Genomic DNA, 17,746 nt, shown 5'->3' with positions numbered 1-17,746 from the left:
AAGAAAGAAAGAAAGAAAGAAAGAAAGACATGGCATGTTTGTGTAAATTAACAATAATAATCTGACATTAATTATGATCTCCAATCAATAAATTTCCAAAAGTTATTATCCCATGTGTGCTCAGTGTCAACAACAACAATAATTATGTCGTTGAACCAAAATTGGACGAATGACAAACATACGACAAAGTTACTATGATTTGGTGAAATTATTCTTTGTACCATGGTTGTTAATCTGCATACAAAAAACACACCTCTGGTCAAACATGGTGAAGATCACCAGCACACCCAAACTTTGAAATAGTCATTGATAAAAATACCCATAAAGCTTTAGGCTTCAGATTCATTGTTTAGAATACTGGAGTATGTCTAAAATATTATTTCAGTATTTCTACTTCAATATATGTTCAGTTCAGTGTGTTACTTAATGTTACTCTTAAATAATTTGTGAAATTTACTCTAAATTTCTGAGTGAAAAATGTTTCTACACCCTATCACACCGATCTCTGTGACAGGCTTAAGTAAACAGTAAAAGAACAGTGACATTGAGATTTATATTAATTGTTCATCTAATTATGATGCATTTTACACAGACTGAGCCATTAAAATTAATTGTGCGCATTCACTGCGAGCAGTCCAAATATGGAAAAACGGAAGCTGAGCACGTTCCTGATAGATGAGCTTGGAACGATTTAAAGGGTCCGAAAATTTCATCAACTAAATAGTCAAATTGATATATAAATGAAATAAAAAGAAGAGGAAAGAGAGAGAAAATGCTGATTCCTCCAGCTGATTAATATATATATATAACAGACTATTAAATCTGTCACTCTCTAAATGCTTGAGCATTTATAAAATGACCATTTTAATAGTAAAACTATTAAGGACTAATTTTGGAGGTGGAACAGGGGGAGGGATGGAGGGCCAGGTCCAGGAGGAGGGCCTGGAGACTGAGGCAGAGCTGGCGGAGTAGGTAGAGCAGGAAGCCAAGATGGAGACCGCAGAGCTGAGGACCACCACAGCAGAGCAGAAGGGACAGAATATCCCCATGGCAGTTCAGACGACCACCACAGCAAGACCCACACGGTGGAGCAGATGCCCACCAAAGTAGAGCAGACGAGACAGAGGATTCCCAAAGTGGAGCAGATGACCACCATGGTGGAGCTGATGAAACAGGGAACCACCATGGTGGATCAGGCTGGACTGGAATAAAAAGCACAAAGAGGTTATCAATGGCCTCTGTGGCCAAAACAGGACAGACAGAGAGTACACAGTCAGACGCATTGCCACCTCCAGGTGTTTTGCAGCAGAAGCTGCCACCTCAGGAGGAGCTGTAGTGGATGCCGCCACTTTGGGAGGTTCTGCAGTGCAATCCGCCACCTCAGAAAGAGTTGGACTAACTAGAGTCATAGGAACAGGAAACAGTACTCCTGGACATGACGAGAGAACTGGAGCAGACTCAAGGACTAGACTTGGCTTGGATTCCAGGGCTGGATTTAGCTCAGAAACCGATTCCAGGGTTGTACTTGGCTCAGGAACTGATTCTGTAGAATCTGGAGGACAGTATGTAGCCCAAACACACCAGATAGCTAACACTGTAACTGGAAGCACTGTAGATAGGGGAACTGCCTCAATAACTGCTGGTGCTGAAGGTCTTGGAATGCCAGCTGCTCTCACTGACGTCAACGGTGGGTCCGCCAAACTGGAACCCAGCCTCAAACACTCATTGAAAGCCTTGTTGTCTCCAAACGCAACCCCCATGATGACTGGGAACTCTGGCATGGCATCCATGATGACCAGAAACTCTGGTGTGTCATCCATGGTACCTGGGAACTCTGGTGTGTCGTCCATGGTGGCTGAAGACCTTGGCGTGACTTTCTTGATGTGTGGAGGTTCTGGCGTGGTGTCCATCTTGGGTGCTGATTCTGGCTGTGACATGGCAGCCATCTTGGGAGCTGACTTGGACATGGTGGGCATTTTAGGTTGTAGACTGTGGCTTGTGGAGAAGCTCTGCAGCAGTGGCCAAATTGTGGAGAGGTTCTGGAATGGGGAATAATAACAATGAACTGGCTATCACCAAAAGCCTTCCCTGACCACTGCCTTCCCAAAAGACGTTTAAGAGTAGCGTCCTCCTTGACCTCCCCAACAGTGAGGGGAACCCACAGACAGAAGAGCAAAGTCCAAACATTCAGCAAAAGACCCTCATGGACCATTTTTGACTTCTCGGAGTAGTTAATTGAGTCCATAGCAGAAAAAAAGTCTATTAGAACAAAATCTAGGAGGTCGGATTTATTGCCAATGTCCAAATATCTTTGAATATAGTCATCGAGGGTGAAACTGTCCTGGCGTAGGTGAACAAGGGCTACTACTAGATCCATGTCTCGATGAGTTGTTCTGTTATGATTTGATGCTGGGCAGGCAAAGAGCAGGCAAGAGAGCAGATCTAAATGCAGCAGTTTATTCAAAGGGTAATCCAAGAGTAAAATCCAAAACACAGGTAATCGGTCCAAACAAAACCAAGCAGGGAAAACAAAGCACAACGAAACCATGAAGGAAAACAGGGTAACATCCATAACGACAGAGAAACACACAGCTTTATACACAGGGGCAAACAAGATAATTAGGTAACAAGAGGGGTGTGGTTAATCAGTGTCCATGGCAACTAACAAAGTGGCAGCATGGCAGGGAAACATGAAGTGAACAACACTAGGGACACGGAACACAGGCAGGGATTGTGACACCATCCCTGGTGTATATTTTTTCCTTTTTTCAGATGAATGCAATCAGAGTTATATTTAGAAATGTCTTGGCTCTTCCAAGCTTTATAATGGCATTGAATGGGTGTTGAAATTTTGAAGCCCAGAGAAGTGCATCCATCCATCATAAAAAGTGCTCCACACGGCTCTGGGGGGTTAATAAAGGCCTTTTCAAACAAAGCGATGTGTTTGTGTAAGAAAAATATCCATATTTAAAACTGTATAAACCGTAGTGATGTGGCAGGTGAAGTGTGTGATTATAGTGGACAGAGTTTGTGTAACGCATTAGACATTAACTTTTCAGAGAACCACATTATTTTTACAGAATGTTCAGTGAACGGAGGTTCAGAAATAGTGGGAAACTTTGTTTCCATTTTTATGCAGTTTGGATGATTTTCTGCACCACATTGATATGTATGCTGTGATTGGATGAGCACTAGTTCGCTAGTGACACAGGAAAGGCTGATCAAATGTCAGAGAAATGTCAGGTCCCTTTGGAGAAAAATGAACACCCAGGCGAATAGGTCATCGTGAGTTCACTGTATGAGATGGCAAAGAGGGCAGAGCTTGGCCTCTCCTAACTAGTCTGTGACGACGTGGCAAATGCCAAACTTTAAATAGTTTGCTCACAATCTGAGCCAGTCGAAAAAGGAAAACTCTATTTAATTTGTTGCTATCGTGCTAACTCTCTTAAAGTAGAGAACAACACAAAAATGGAAGGATTCTAAGAAAAGAACATAAAGGTGAGTATTTTAACCTTGTTTTTTTTTCACACCTGCCAATCTCTCAGTGTAACAGATGGTTCATTAAGAATAATGACAGAGAATTGCCCCAAGTTTTTCCAATGAAATTACCCCAGTTTTTCCCAATCAAATCTGTCATATTTGAGCTGCTTTTTGTGCAAATTCCAGCCCTAAATACCTGGTCATTCAACCAACTTCATGAGATGAATCCTGGGATGTTGGATGAGTACAAATGTCTGTTTGACACTTTTTGAATGATTTTCCTTTACTATCTATAACAGTCTACCAATTCCAAGCATTTTGATCTAGATTTTTTGTAATATTTATGATTTAACTGCTGGATGAGAGCAAAATTTTAACTGAATTGAGCTGGATAATGACATTAATTTTGCAACATTGACACTGTTATTGAATTAACACTAAACAAAATTGAGCTGAGTAATTTCACTATTCACTTTTGTATAGCTGTTTCACACCTGAAATTTTATTTAATAATTTACCAATTTTACAGCATTAACACTGTAATTTTCCTGTTTATCATGGATCTATACCCCCAGCTAACTTCCAGCAGATATCTTATTTTTAGGCGCTGTGCAATATCACGTAATATCAATATCGCCATGGTACGGCAGCAAAGTTCCTTGATTATTATGCTGGAATGAGAGTATAGTTCCCAGCCATATCAGCCTAGAAAATTTTAACTTTTCATTTTCCGTCAGTCTTAGTACATGATATTACTACAGAAGAGTCGAGTTTTAAATGGGAAAAATATCAAAACTCTTTCATTTATGTGCGAGATTCTAACGGTCTAATCAGATTCAATGATCTATGCTAAGCTACTGCTAAATAGGGATGGGTACCGAAACCCGGTATTAAAATGGCCCCGGGGCTAAATTATTAAATACCTTAATATCAGTAAGATCTGACGGTATCGGTTCTGCTTTCGGTACTGGAGGGGAAAAATTAAATGTACTATGTATTTTTGCTTAATAATGTTATCCTGCACATTTTATCGGACCAAACATTTCTAATGTGCGATCATATTAAGACGTTTGTCTGTGAGATCTGCGAGATCTCTCATGCTCGCCGCGGAGGCTGTCTGTCAGTCACACAAACACACACCACAACGAGCACTCCTCAGGAGCGCAAGTGCACGAAGGCTTTGGGGAAAAAAATCAGAAAGCGGCGTGCCTAGCGTTTTCCACACGTTTTTAGACGCGATATGTGAACGGCCCCTCACAGTACGAAAACTACTGCTTAATACAAAGAGTGACGATGGCGGAGACAGTAAAACGTTCACAAGTGTGGTTATACTTCACTAGAGTTGATGCAGACAACGCTGGTTGTCATAAGTGTAACATAATTTTTGCATGTAAGGGCGGAAACACAAGCAATCTGTCAAAGCATCTTTCAAAAGTGCATTATGTGCAGACAGAGAAATGCAAAGTTCCTCTTCAGGAACTCAAGCTGCGTCGAAGCGCTTTGGGGAACGCGTTCAGCGTACGCGACTCTGAATATCGTGTGTAATCAGTCCAATGGAAGGGCGTGACGTCACCGACGTGGTGACGTAAGCGACCAGGAAGCTATAAAAGCACGTGCCACGCAGCTGGCGTCAGCTTCGCGTCTTTCAGCAAGCGCTCTGTGTGTGAATGTCATTTGTCCGTCTTGTGAGTCTTATTTACTGTTGTCTGTCCAGTTAAAAGAGCTCCTAGACATGCCAAAAAGCAAGGCGAAAGTTAAGCACTCAGATGGCGATTCCAAATCGCGTTATAGGCTGTGTGTTCCTCCCTGCCCGAGATATATAACGGGTGGGGATACACACAACCTGTGCGTGGTTTGCCTGGGTTCGAAGCTCTGGGCTCTCGAGGGGGCCGACTGCCCGCACTGTGAGCGAATGTCGGTGCGGCTGCTTCGTTCCCGGAGGGCCCTCTTCGAGGAGGGGGCCTTCGCCAGCGTTCCCCGCGGTGCTGGTCCCGCTTCTGCCGAGGCAGAGCGGCGGCTGCACTCGTGGGGTTCGCAAGTCGATCTGGTAGAAGGAATGGAGACGGGCCAGTCCCTATCTCCTTCCACTTCTGCCAGATCCGGCACCCAATCCCTAGAGTCGGAAGCACGCACTGCGGTTCCTTCCACTCAGGGTGAGGGATCGACGCTCCGCCTCTCTTCCTCCGAGGAGGTCGATGTGGAGTCGCTCGATAGGGATTCGCCACCCCACTCGCTACAGTATGAGGAGCTCTTAGAGGTGGTTACTCGCGCGGTTGCCAAATTAAGTATCGATTGGCCCGCCGAAAAGTCTACCGAACCGCAGAGAAGCAAGCTGGATGAACGCTTCCTGCGCGCGAGTCAGCCACCTCCCAGCCGGGGCCTTCCATTATTTCCCGACCTGCATGATGAGATCGCCAGGTCGTGGAAACGTCCATTCTCGGCCCGCCTCTACATCCCCTCATCTGATTACTACGGAAATGTAGTGGGGATGGGAGAGCACGGTTATAGAGCGATGCCCCGGGTGGAACAGACGCTTGCGAGCTATCTGTCCCCTGGCGCGGCATCGTCTCTGAAGGCCCCGGCATTGCCCTCAAAGCCACTAAGAACAACTTCGGCTTTGGTGGGCAAAGGGTATGCGGCTGCAGGTCAGGCTGGTGCGTGTCTGCACACCATTCCAGGAGGCCCGCAAACAGGCGGCGGCGTTCCATAAGTTCCTCCCTCGTCGCTCCCTCGGGGCATCTGGGAAGGAGATGCCCCAGCCGCACCCTAGCTCCTCACACCGCGAGGCCCAGAAACAGAGCGTCGCCTCTCGTGCTCCTCCGCGTCGGGAACGAGAGTCTCAGCGACGCTCTAGGCCGAGGTCTTCTAAGCCCAAATTAGATTTAAGGGCGGTTATCGAAGCTAAGAAGTCCTCAGCCAAGAAACCCTGACGCCAACGGCCCGGGGTTTCAGAGGGCAGCCTCCGCTGGGGTAGAACGGTACACACCGCAGTCCACGGTGCCCGTCCCACCTCAGTGCCCTCTAGGGGTCGTTCTGCCAACCCTGCCAGTGCTCCAGGGCGCAGCGGCCCCGGGCGAGCATCGTTCTCAGTATCCTCCGCCCGTGCGCGTAGCGGGGCTGGGACGCTCGCCGCCCCTGCGGGGGTCTCTTACACCAGAGGTCAGTCTCGAGAGACTAATTCGCTTAGTAGATTATTTAGCAGCGTGGAAACTACTGCCAAATGTATCTCGTTGGGTCCTGCATATAGTAGAAAAAGGCTACCACATTCAGTTCGGCTCCGTGCCGCCTATATTCAACGGGGTCGTTCACACGATAGTGGGCCCCGGGCAGGGTCTGGTTATGGAACAGGGAGTGGAAACCCTATTAGAGAAGGGGGCCATCGAGGTGGTCCCTCCTCAGGACAGGGAGTCCGGATTTTACAGCCGGTATTTCATAGTTCCAAAGAAGGATCGGGGGCTGCGTCCGAATATAGACTTGAGGGTCTTAAATCGTTCAGTTATGAGACTGAAGTTCAGAATGCTCACAATCAAGCATGTTGTAGCTCAGATCAGGTCCGAGGACTGGTTTGTCACGATAGATCTCAAAGACGCATATTTTCATATCTCCATCCTTCCTCAACACAGGAAGTTTCTGAGGTTCGCTTTCGGGGGCGAAGCCTACCAATATCGAGTACTTCCCTTTGGCCTTGCACTCTCACCCCGCACGTTCACAAAGTGTGTAGATGCGGCTCTGGCCCCCCTGCGCACGCAGGGCATCCGCATTCTCAATTATATCGACGATTGGTTGATTTTAGCTCAGTCAGAGCAGATTGCGGTTCGACATCGAGATGTCGTTCTCGCACATATGGGGGAGCTGGGTTTGAGACTGAACGCCAAGAAGAGTGTACTTTCTCCGGCTCAGAGAACCACCTATCTAGGCGTAGTATGGGATTCGACCGCGATGCAGGCACGATTGTCCCCTGCTCATATCGAGTCGATCCTCATCTCAGTCAAGAGAGTCAGAGAAGGCCAGTCACTCACTGTCAAACAATTTCAGAGATTGTTGGGTCTGATGGCAGCTGCGTCCAACGTGATACCTCTTGGCCTGCTGTACATGAGACCCCTACAGTGGTGGCTCAAGACCAAGGGATTTTCCCCGAGGGGCAATCCGCTTCGCACTATCAAGGTCACGCGGCGCTGCCTCCGTGCCTTAGACATGTGGAAAAGAAAACTTGGTTCTTGAATCAGGGCCCGGTGCTGGGAGCTCCTTGTCGCCGTGTGACACTAGCGACGGACGCGTCCCTCACCGGCTGGGGTGCGGTCATGAGTGGCCACCCTGCCCGTGGTCTGTGGAGCGATCGCCATCTAACGTGGCATATCAATTGTCTAGAAATGCTAGCAGTTTATCGTGCACTGAAGCACTTCCTCCCAGACCTGAGAGGTCACCATGTGTTGGTGCGCACCGACAACACATCAGTGGTCTCTTACATCAACCACCAGGGCGGTCTGCGTTCGCGCCCTTTGTACAAGCTGGCGCACCAGATCCTGGTGTGGTCCCAGAACAAACTCCTCTCATTAAGAGCAGTATATATTCCTGGGAAGTTAAATATGGGAGCAGACATACTGTCGAGGCAGGGGCCGAGGCCCGGGGAATGGAGACTTCACCCACGGGTGGTAGATCAGATATGGAGAGTGTTTGGCAGGGCTCAAGTAGACCTTTTTGCGACTCAGGAGACGTCACAATGTCCCCTCTGGTTCTCTCTAGTTCATCCAGCTCCTCTGGGACTGGACGCTATGGTACAGACCTGGCCGAGGCTTCGTCTGTACGCTTTTCCCCCTATCGCTCTGCTTCCGGGAGTTCTGGCGAGAGTACGCCGGGACGGGGTACGTCTGTTATTAGTAGCCCCGTTCTGGCCGGGCCGAGTATGGTTCTCAGATCTAGTCTCGCTCCTCGACGGCTCTCCGTGGGAGATACCGATCAGGACAGACCTACTCTCACAGGCGCAGGGCACGATAATTCACCCTCGCCCGGAGTTGTGGAAGCTGTGGGTGTGGCCCCTGAGGGGGCACAACTGGTAGCAGCTGGTCTCTCAACTGAGGTTGTGGAGACCCTACTCCAATCCAGAGCTCCCTCTACGAGGAAACTGTACGCCCTGAAGTGGAAGCTTTTCACTTCATGGTGCAGAGACCGCCAGCTAGACCCAGCAAACTGCCCAGTTGGTACAGTTCTGGAGTTTCTACAGGCTAGGCTCTCTGCAGGGTTGACCCACTCTACTCTGAAGGTCTACGTGGCGGCCATTGCGGCCTACCACACCCTTCTCGACGGTCAGTCTCTGGGAAGACACCCCCTAGTTACACGTTTCCTCCGCGGTGCACTGAGGCTGAGACCTCCAGTACGGTCCCGTATTCCCCCGTGGGACTTGGTTGTGGTGTTAGAGGCTATGTGCAAACCCCCGTTTGAACCTATTCAAGATATCTCAGACAGACATCTCACACTTAAAACCTCTTTTCTGTTGGCTATTACCTCTCTGCGGAGAGTAGGAGATCTTCAGGCCCTCTCGATGGCCCCTTCTTATCTTGAGTTTGCACCAGGCATGACTAAAGCGTTCATATACCCTCGAGCGGGATATGTTCCCAAGGTTCCCTCTGTTACACCACGACCTGTAGTGCTGCAGGCCTTCTGTCCTCCTCCCTTTCGGGAGCCCGACCAGGCGAAGCTAAACTGTATGTGTCCGGTTCGAGCACTGGACGCATACGTCCACAGAGCTGCCCTGTGGAGAAAAACTGACCAATTGCTTGTGTGCTACGGTCCCCCCAAGAGGGGTTCTCCTGCTTCTAAGCAGACTATTAGTTGTTGGATAGTCGAGGCTATCAACGTCACCTATGAGTCCTCTGGTCATCCCCCGCTGTCGGGAGCCAAGGCTCACTCTACTCGGGGTATGGTGGCCTCTAAGGCCTTCTTAGCAGGTGTATCCATGCTGGACATCTGCAACGCTGCGGGGTGGTCCACGCCCTCTACATTTGTTAGGTTCTATGGCCTAGATATGCCAGTCACTCCAGGCACTTCTGTCCTCCTGTCCTGAGCTGTGCTCTTCGGATACACACCAGGCAGGGGTTTGGTAGTCTGGCGGCGTTAGGACTCGTTCCCCAAAGCGCTTCGACGCAGCTCGAGTTCCTGAAGAGGAACGTCTCTAGGTTACGTATGTAACCCTAGTTCCTCGAGGGAACGAGACGCTGCGTCTCGGAGCCATACCCCCGGCACCCCTGCCGGCGCTTGCTGGTACTCGAAGCTGATGCCAGCTGCGTGGCACGTGCTTTTATAGCTTCCTGGTCGCTTACGTCACCACGTCGGTGACGTCACGCCCTTCCATTGGACTGATTACACACGATATTCAGAGTCGCGTACGCTGAACGCGTTCCCCAAAGCGCTTCGACGCAGCGTCTCGTTCCCTCGAGGAACTAGGGTTACATACGTAACCAAGAGACGTTTTCGACTGCCTAACACAACACAAAGTACCGATAAGAATACCGTTAAAGTACCGGACCGTTAAGCAGTATCGGTAAGAGTAGTAATACCGCTAAAACCTTAACGATACCCATCCTTACTGCTAAAGTGCTACCATCAGACCCAGAGATCGGCTAAATGGATTAGAAAACAGTAAAACACAACTGTTTAACTATCTAGGGGAGTTGGAAAATGAGCCTATTTTCAAAAATAGTGAGTGTTCCTTTAATTGCTTGATTTTTTTTTTTTTATCAAGTGAAAATGTTTTAGTTTAAATTTATATTAAATGCAATTATTTGAATATTGGTGTTGGTAGAATGTTGGTAACCAAAAAAGTCCATGGCTACATTCAAATGTTTGGTTACCGACATTCTTCAGAATATCTTACTTTGTGCTCAATAAAAGAAAGCAACTCATACAGTTTTGGAACAACATGGGAGTGAATAATTGATGGCAGAATTTATTTTATTTTTTGGGTGAACTATCCATTTATTTCATGTTTATCCAGTTATGGTTTTTGAAAAGTTATTTAGCAGTTTGCTTTCATTTTAGTGTAAAAATGTCATTTGACTTGACATTCTTATACAAGAAGGTCTATAATACCCAGAGAAAGCTATCTTTTAGCATTCACGTTTATCTTAATAGAACTGACTTGGCTGGCGCATGACCCTGCAGAAATAAACAACCTACTCACTGTAGTTTCCTAATAGTACACAGACAGCATCACTTGTCCTTATGATAGTTACTTAGTTGTGTGCAGGAGAACTTGTGAACTGCGCCAGGCTGTGAGCATATGTTTGTCACACTGCTTTACAAAGGAAGATATTTTATGATTAAGATGCTTTGCTTGATATGCCTATTCACTTCATGAATATAAAGAGACAATTTATAATGAAAAACACAAGCAGAATGAGTTCCTGTGCAAATCGTTCATAAAATCATTCTTTCATACAGTAAATTGCTACATTTAACACTTTATAACTATTTGCATAGAAACATATTTATAATTCATGAGTTTGTTCTGCTTTTGTAAGAAAATATATATTTATCCAGTGTATAACATTCTATACGATTCATAATCCAGTATGTGCACAATAATTGTGTCATGTGCCAGCATTATTTTATGTAGACTCTCTATATAAATAGCATAATGCCCATTTATCTGTTTTGCTATATATATATATATATATATATATATATATATATATATATATATATATATATATATATATTGTTATTGTTATTATTATTAAAAATTTTTATGTGGCTTGCCGAACAAAACACACACTTCTGGAGTCTGAAGAAGTGCCTGGACTATTATTATTCTTTATTCAAATTTTTGTACATTTTGTCTGTACAATGTACATTTTTCCACATTGTATGCACTATTGTTGAGCTGCTTTATGAGGCAATAGACTGTGTGACAAAACTACATTTCCCATCTTTCACTGTGACAGCATTTTCATTATAAAATTACATAAATAAAGTGTTAGTTGCACATCTTTTACTCCTTGTCTTGTTATTGTAGTAGTGGAGATAAAAATATGAAATTACCAATGTCCATTTTATTCCAACCAAAACCACAAAGCACATGACATCATAATTAAAACCAAATGTAAAACCCTCCCTGGATGACTTGAGGGCAACATATTTCTCCTACCATGAGCAAGCACTTTTTATTGCGACTTTGTACAGTTTATCATAGTTAACCTTTAATTAACCTTTACAAAATCCTGATGAACCTTGCTCCACCAGAGAGGAATATATGTTCCAAACATTATATTGAATTATTGATAAAATATAGAAAATGTCAGAACAACAAACAAAACAAACTAATCTCAGCTCTGTCTTGCACTGGGGAAAACAGAAACACAAAATAAGACCAGAATGCTAACGAACAAACCTCCAGTGAATGCACAAAGCACCTGCTATTTATTAAAATGATGGAAGGAAAAAACAAAGAAAGTCTATATCTTTCACCTCCTCTGTGGTTTGTGAGACACATTAAATGTAAAGTCTATTGAGAATCAAGGGAACTGTGATGGGATTTTTTAGGTATTAAAAAAAAAATTCTTAAACTACTTTTTTTTTTCTTTTTTCAATTTGCAGTGCAAATGAGGAGATGAAGCATGGTAAGATGACGAAAGAGAGAGAAAGATGAAGGAAAGGTTGAACAGAGAGAAACTGGAAAAGGAGAATGAGAAGAGAATAAGAATGAGAGTAAAGGTAAGATGAAGTTCAAGCTGACCTTTCATTGACCTTTCATAAGAGTGGCCTACGGGTAAATCCAGCTAATGATGCGTCAGCACCAATGAATCCACAGTATACACACAATACAAACACAGACTTAAACACCCCCTGCAGTACATTACCATCAGCTGTCACCCTCAGTGCACCAGACCTTTGCTTCTGGAAATAAAACGACAGGATTTGCCTCTGTATGCAGCATTTTAAGACATCAAAATTTTTTTATGAATGTGACTAAGAAAAATATAACTATTAACCCCTCAGCATTCCTGTAAAATTTGCCTAAATCGCTGTTCAACATTGGGTTCTTAATAAATAAATAACTGGAATACAAAAAAAAAAACAAAAAAACACTTTGGAATCATTTGATTAAACACATAGCTAGAATCAAACTGAAATGAACATGAAATAACTTTAGTGAAACTCAAAGAAGCACGGGTGGAAAAGCTACACCCAGAATACCTTTGGCTACGCTGTTGGTCAGTGGGAGGATCTTACAACTTTGTATGCATCTTTCATGGAGAAGGCAATCCCATAATGCACTGCAATAAGCTCAATGAAGAATTCATTCAAGTTGGTGGACATCATGAACATTTATAAATAAACTTAGAATTCATACAGTGTCTAAAAATGGTTTTGACATCACTTTGCGCTAGTGAAGTGTTCAGGACTGTGTACATCAGCCAATCAGTAATGTCATGACATCATTTTCTCTCTTAGTCACAAAAAGGTCTGTAAATGTATACACACACACACACACACACACACACACATATATATATATACATATATATATAGTACAGACCAAAAGTTTGGAAACATTACTATTTTTAATGTTTTTGAAAGAAGTTTCTTCTGCTCATCAAGCCTGCATTTATTTGATCAAAAATACAGAAAAAACTGTAATATTGTGAAATATTATTACAACTTAAAATAATAGTTTTCTATTTGAATATACTTTAAAAAAAATAATTTATTCCTGTGATGCAAAGCTGAATTTTCAGCATCATTACTCCAGCCTTCAGTGTCACATGTAACATCCAGTCTATCACATGATCATTTAGAAATCATTCTAATATTCTGATTTATTATGGGTGTTGGAAACAGTTCTGCTGTCTAATATATTTGATGACACAAATTCAATTTAACACATCCTTGCTGAATAAAAGTATTGATTTTATGAAAAAAAGAAAGAAAAAAAATTACTGACCCCAAATTACTGACCAGTAGTGTATACTTGTGGCCAAAAGTTTTGAGAATTACATAAATATTAGTTTTCAAAAAGTTTGCTGCTAAACTGCTTTTAGATCTTTGTTTCAGTTGTTTCTGTGATGTACTGAAATATAATTACAAGCACTTCATACGTTTCAAAGGCTTTTATCGACAATTATATGACATTTATGCAAAGAGTCAGTATTTGCAGTGTTGGCCCTTCTTTTTCAGGACCTCTGCAATTTCGACTGGGCATGCTCTCAATCAACTTCTGGGCCAAATCCTGACTGATAGCAACCCATTCTTTCATAATCACTTCTTGGAGTTTGTCAGAATTAGTGGGTTTTTGTTTGTCCACCCGCCTCTTGAGGATTGACCACAAGTTCTCAATGGGATTAAGATCTGGGGAGTTTCCAGGCTATGGACCCAAAATTTCAACATTCTGGTCCCCGAGCCACTTAGTTATCACTTTTGCCTTATGGCACGGTGCTCCATTGTGCTGGAAAATGCATTGTTCTTCACCATACTATTGTTGGATTGTTGGAAGAAGTTGCTGTTGGAGGGTGTTTTGGTACCATTCTTTATTCATGGCTGTGTTTTTGGGCAGAATTGTGAGTGAGCCCACTCCCTTGGATGAGAAGCAACCCCACACATGAATGGTGTCAGGATGCTTTACTGTTGGCATGACACAGGACTGATTGTAGCGCTCACCTTTTCTTCTCCGGACAAGCCTTTTTCCAGATGCCCCAAACAATCGGAAAGGGGCTTCATCGGAGAATATGACTTTGCCCCAGTCCTCAGCAGTCCATTCACTATACTTTCTGCAGAAGATCAATCTGTCCCTGATGTTTTTTTTGGAGAGAAGTGGCTTCTTTGCTGCCCTACTTGACACCAGGCCATCTTCCAAAAGTCTTGGCCTCACTGTGCGTGCAGATGCGCTCACACCTGCCTGCTGCCATTCCTGAGCAAGCTCTGCACTGGTGGCACTCCGATCCCGCAGCTGAATCCTCTTTAGGAGACGATCCTGGCGCTTGCTGGACTTTCTTGGACGCCCTGAAGCCTTCTTTACAAGAATTGAACCTCTTTCTTTGAAGTTCTTGATGATCCTATAAATTGTTGATTTAGGTGCAATCATAGTAGCCACAATATCCTTGCCTGTGAAGCCATTTTTATGCAACACAATGATGGCTGCACGCGTTTCTTTGCAGGTCACCATGGTTAACAATGGAAGAACAATGATTTCAAGCATCACCCTCCTTTTAACATGTCAAGTCTGCCATTCTAACCCAATCAGCCTGACATAATGATCTCCAGCCTTGTGCTCGTCAACATTCTCACCTGAGTTAACAAGACGATTACTGAAATGATCTCAGCAGGTCCTTTAATGACAGCAATGAAATGCAGTGGAAAGGTTTTTTTGGGATTAAGTTAATTTTCATGGCAAAGAAGGACTATGCAATTCATCTGATCACTCTTCATAACATTCTGGAGTATATGCAAATTGCTATTATAAATACTTAAGCAGCAACTTTTCCAATTTCCAATATTTATGTAATTCTCAAAACTTTTGGCCACGACTGTATATTGTTATTACAAAATATTTATATTTTAAAAACATAGCATCTTTTTTTTTTTTAATTCATCAAAGTATCATAAAAAAGTATCACATGTTCTGAAAAAAATATTAAGCAGCAGAACTGTTTCCAACTTTGATAATGAATCATCATATTAGAATGATTTCTAAAGGATCATGTGATAATGATCCTAAAATTTAAGCTTTGCATCACAGAAATAAATGATAATTTAAAGTATAATAATTTTAAAAACATCCATCCATCCATCTTCTTTCGCTTATCCGGGGCCGGGTCGCGGGGGCAGCAGTCTAAGCAGAGAACCCCAGACTTCCCTCTCCCTAGACACTTCCTCCAGCTCTTCTGGGGGGACAACGAGGCGTTCCCAGGCCAGCCGGGAGACATAGTCTCTCCAGCGTGTCCTAGGTCTTCCCCGGGGTCTCCTCCCAGTGGGACGCGCCCGGAACACCTTCCCGGGAAGGCGTCCAGGAGGCATCCGGAACAGATGCCCGAGCCACCTCAACTGACCCCTCTCTATGTGGAGGAGCAGCGGCTCTACTCTGAGCTCCTCCCGGGTGACTGAGCTTCTCACCCTATCTCTAAGGGATCGCCCAGTCACCCTGCGGAGAAAGCTCATTTCGGCCGCCTGTATCCGGGATCTTGTCCTTTCGGTCATGACCCAAAGCTCATGACCATAGGTGAGAGTAGGAACGTAGATTGACCGGTAAATCGAGAGCTTCGCCTTGCGGCTCAGCTCTTTCTTCACCACGACAGACCGGTACATCGACCGCATTACTGCAGAAGCTGTACCGATCCGTCTGTCAATCTCCCGTTCCATCCTTCCCTCACTCGTGAACAAGACCCCAAGATACTTAAACTCCTCCACTTGAGGCAGTAACTCTCCACCAACCTGAAGTGGGCAAGCCACCCTTTTCCGACTGAGGAAAACAATTTTTTAAAACAATTATTTTAAATTGTAATAATATATCACAATATTAAATTTTTTTCTGTATTTTTGATCAAATAAATTCAGGCTTGTTGAGCAGAAGAAACTTCTTTCAAAAACATTAAAATAGTAATGTTTCCAAACTTTTGGTCTGTACTGTATATATATATATATATATATTTCCAACCAAGCACCCTCTATTGAGATGAATGTGAATGTTTATGCTAAGCTTTCTCCAGAGATTACAGAATTCCTTGCCAGACACAGCCACAGCCATATCACCCTGCTCTCCAAGTACCTGGATGGGAGACCTCCTGGGAAAACTAGGTTGCTGTTGGAAGAGGTGTTAGTGAGGCCACCAGGGGGTGCTCACCCTATAGTCTGTGTGGATCCACACACACACACACACACACGCACGCACACACACACACACACATATGCATATACATGATGTTAGCTGGACTGTCTCCTTCACCAAGAAAATCATTCATTATCATCTCAATTACCATTGCACAAGGCATTCATATTTAAAGTCATTACATTCAGACAGATGAGTGATTTCGGTGCTGAGCATTTCACTTGACCTTCTCTGTGATACGACCATTCCAAATGACCTCAATGATGCACAATTACAATGGCTCACATAAAATAGACACATGCTGCTCAAGAAAGTCACAGGATAAATTAGCTTAATATTGATTTCATTTAAAGCAAATGAAGGGTTGATGTAGAGTAACTGTACGGGAGTGTGCAATGCATATCTGCTGTGTGTGTATGACAGAGGATCTCAATGTGTGGTGCTCAGTGATTTACTGAAAAACTGAGTTAAAGCCTCGGGCTCTCTCCTGCAGAAACAGGCACACGGTACAAATAGTAAATGACACATGGTACAGCGATACAAGAAAATGTTTCAGTGTAGCAGTGAAATGACAGAAAGCTTGGCCATTCATCACATAAATAATATATATTTTAATTAGAATAGAAAAAAAAATTGAGAAATGAAACAAGGTTTGATAGAGTAACACACATAGCTTGGACAGCATGATAAATGGGCATCATTATGAGAAACCCTTTATTTTATTTATCCACTGTTCTATTCACAGGTAATTACAAAATACAATTTATAATTTACAGTACAGTAAATAGCAAAGATGCTATTTACTATTTGATCTAGCCCAGATCAAATACAAAAGTGGAAATGATTGCAGCCTTCCATATACAATATATATATACAGTACACACACACACATATATATGTATATATATATATATATATATATAAGCTATTAAAAATATTTTGTGCAAAAGATTTCTCTGTGGAATTTAGTGTGCCATGAAGTGCATGTGGTGAGTGTATTAACATAATTAACAGAACTGCATTTTTAAGCCTCATTACATGTTAATGGTGTTGAAAAAATGACTTCAGACAAAATGTAATTTGTCCATATATTTTTTTTTTACAAGTGTTTTGCCTGTATTTTGAATTATGCATTGTATTGTGTTGTATTTTAGGGTTGAAGGCAATGTCTGAAAAAAAAAAAATAAAAGGAAGAATATTTTGCCAGAAAATCAATAGTACCTTTTCAGTTTTTCTATGATTTTTTTTTTCTTACTGCCAGTGTGACAAAAACAGATAACTTGTTTTAAACATAAACATCCATCAAAGATTTGTAAATCACATTCAATTTAGCTAAAAGAGACAAAATTTCATCCATATAACACCACAGCACACAGAAGATGATAACATCCAGTTTTAAGGTCAACAGAAAATCAAAATGCAGTGCTAAAAATAATTCTGTGATGAAGT

The sequence above is a fragment of the Carassius carassius genome, chromosome 13 (genome assembly GCF_963082965.1).
Source record: "Carassius carassius chromosome 13, fCarCar2.1, whole genome shotgun sequence".
NCBI lineage: Eukaryota > Metazoa > Chordata > Actinopteri > Cypriniformes > Cyprinidae > Carassius > Carassius carassius.
The sequence above is the reverse complement of the archived record's forward strand: the minus strand, read 5'-3'. Positions refer to the sequence as shown.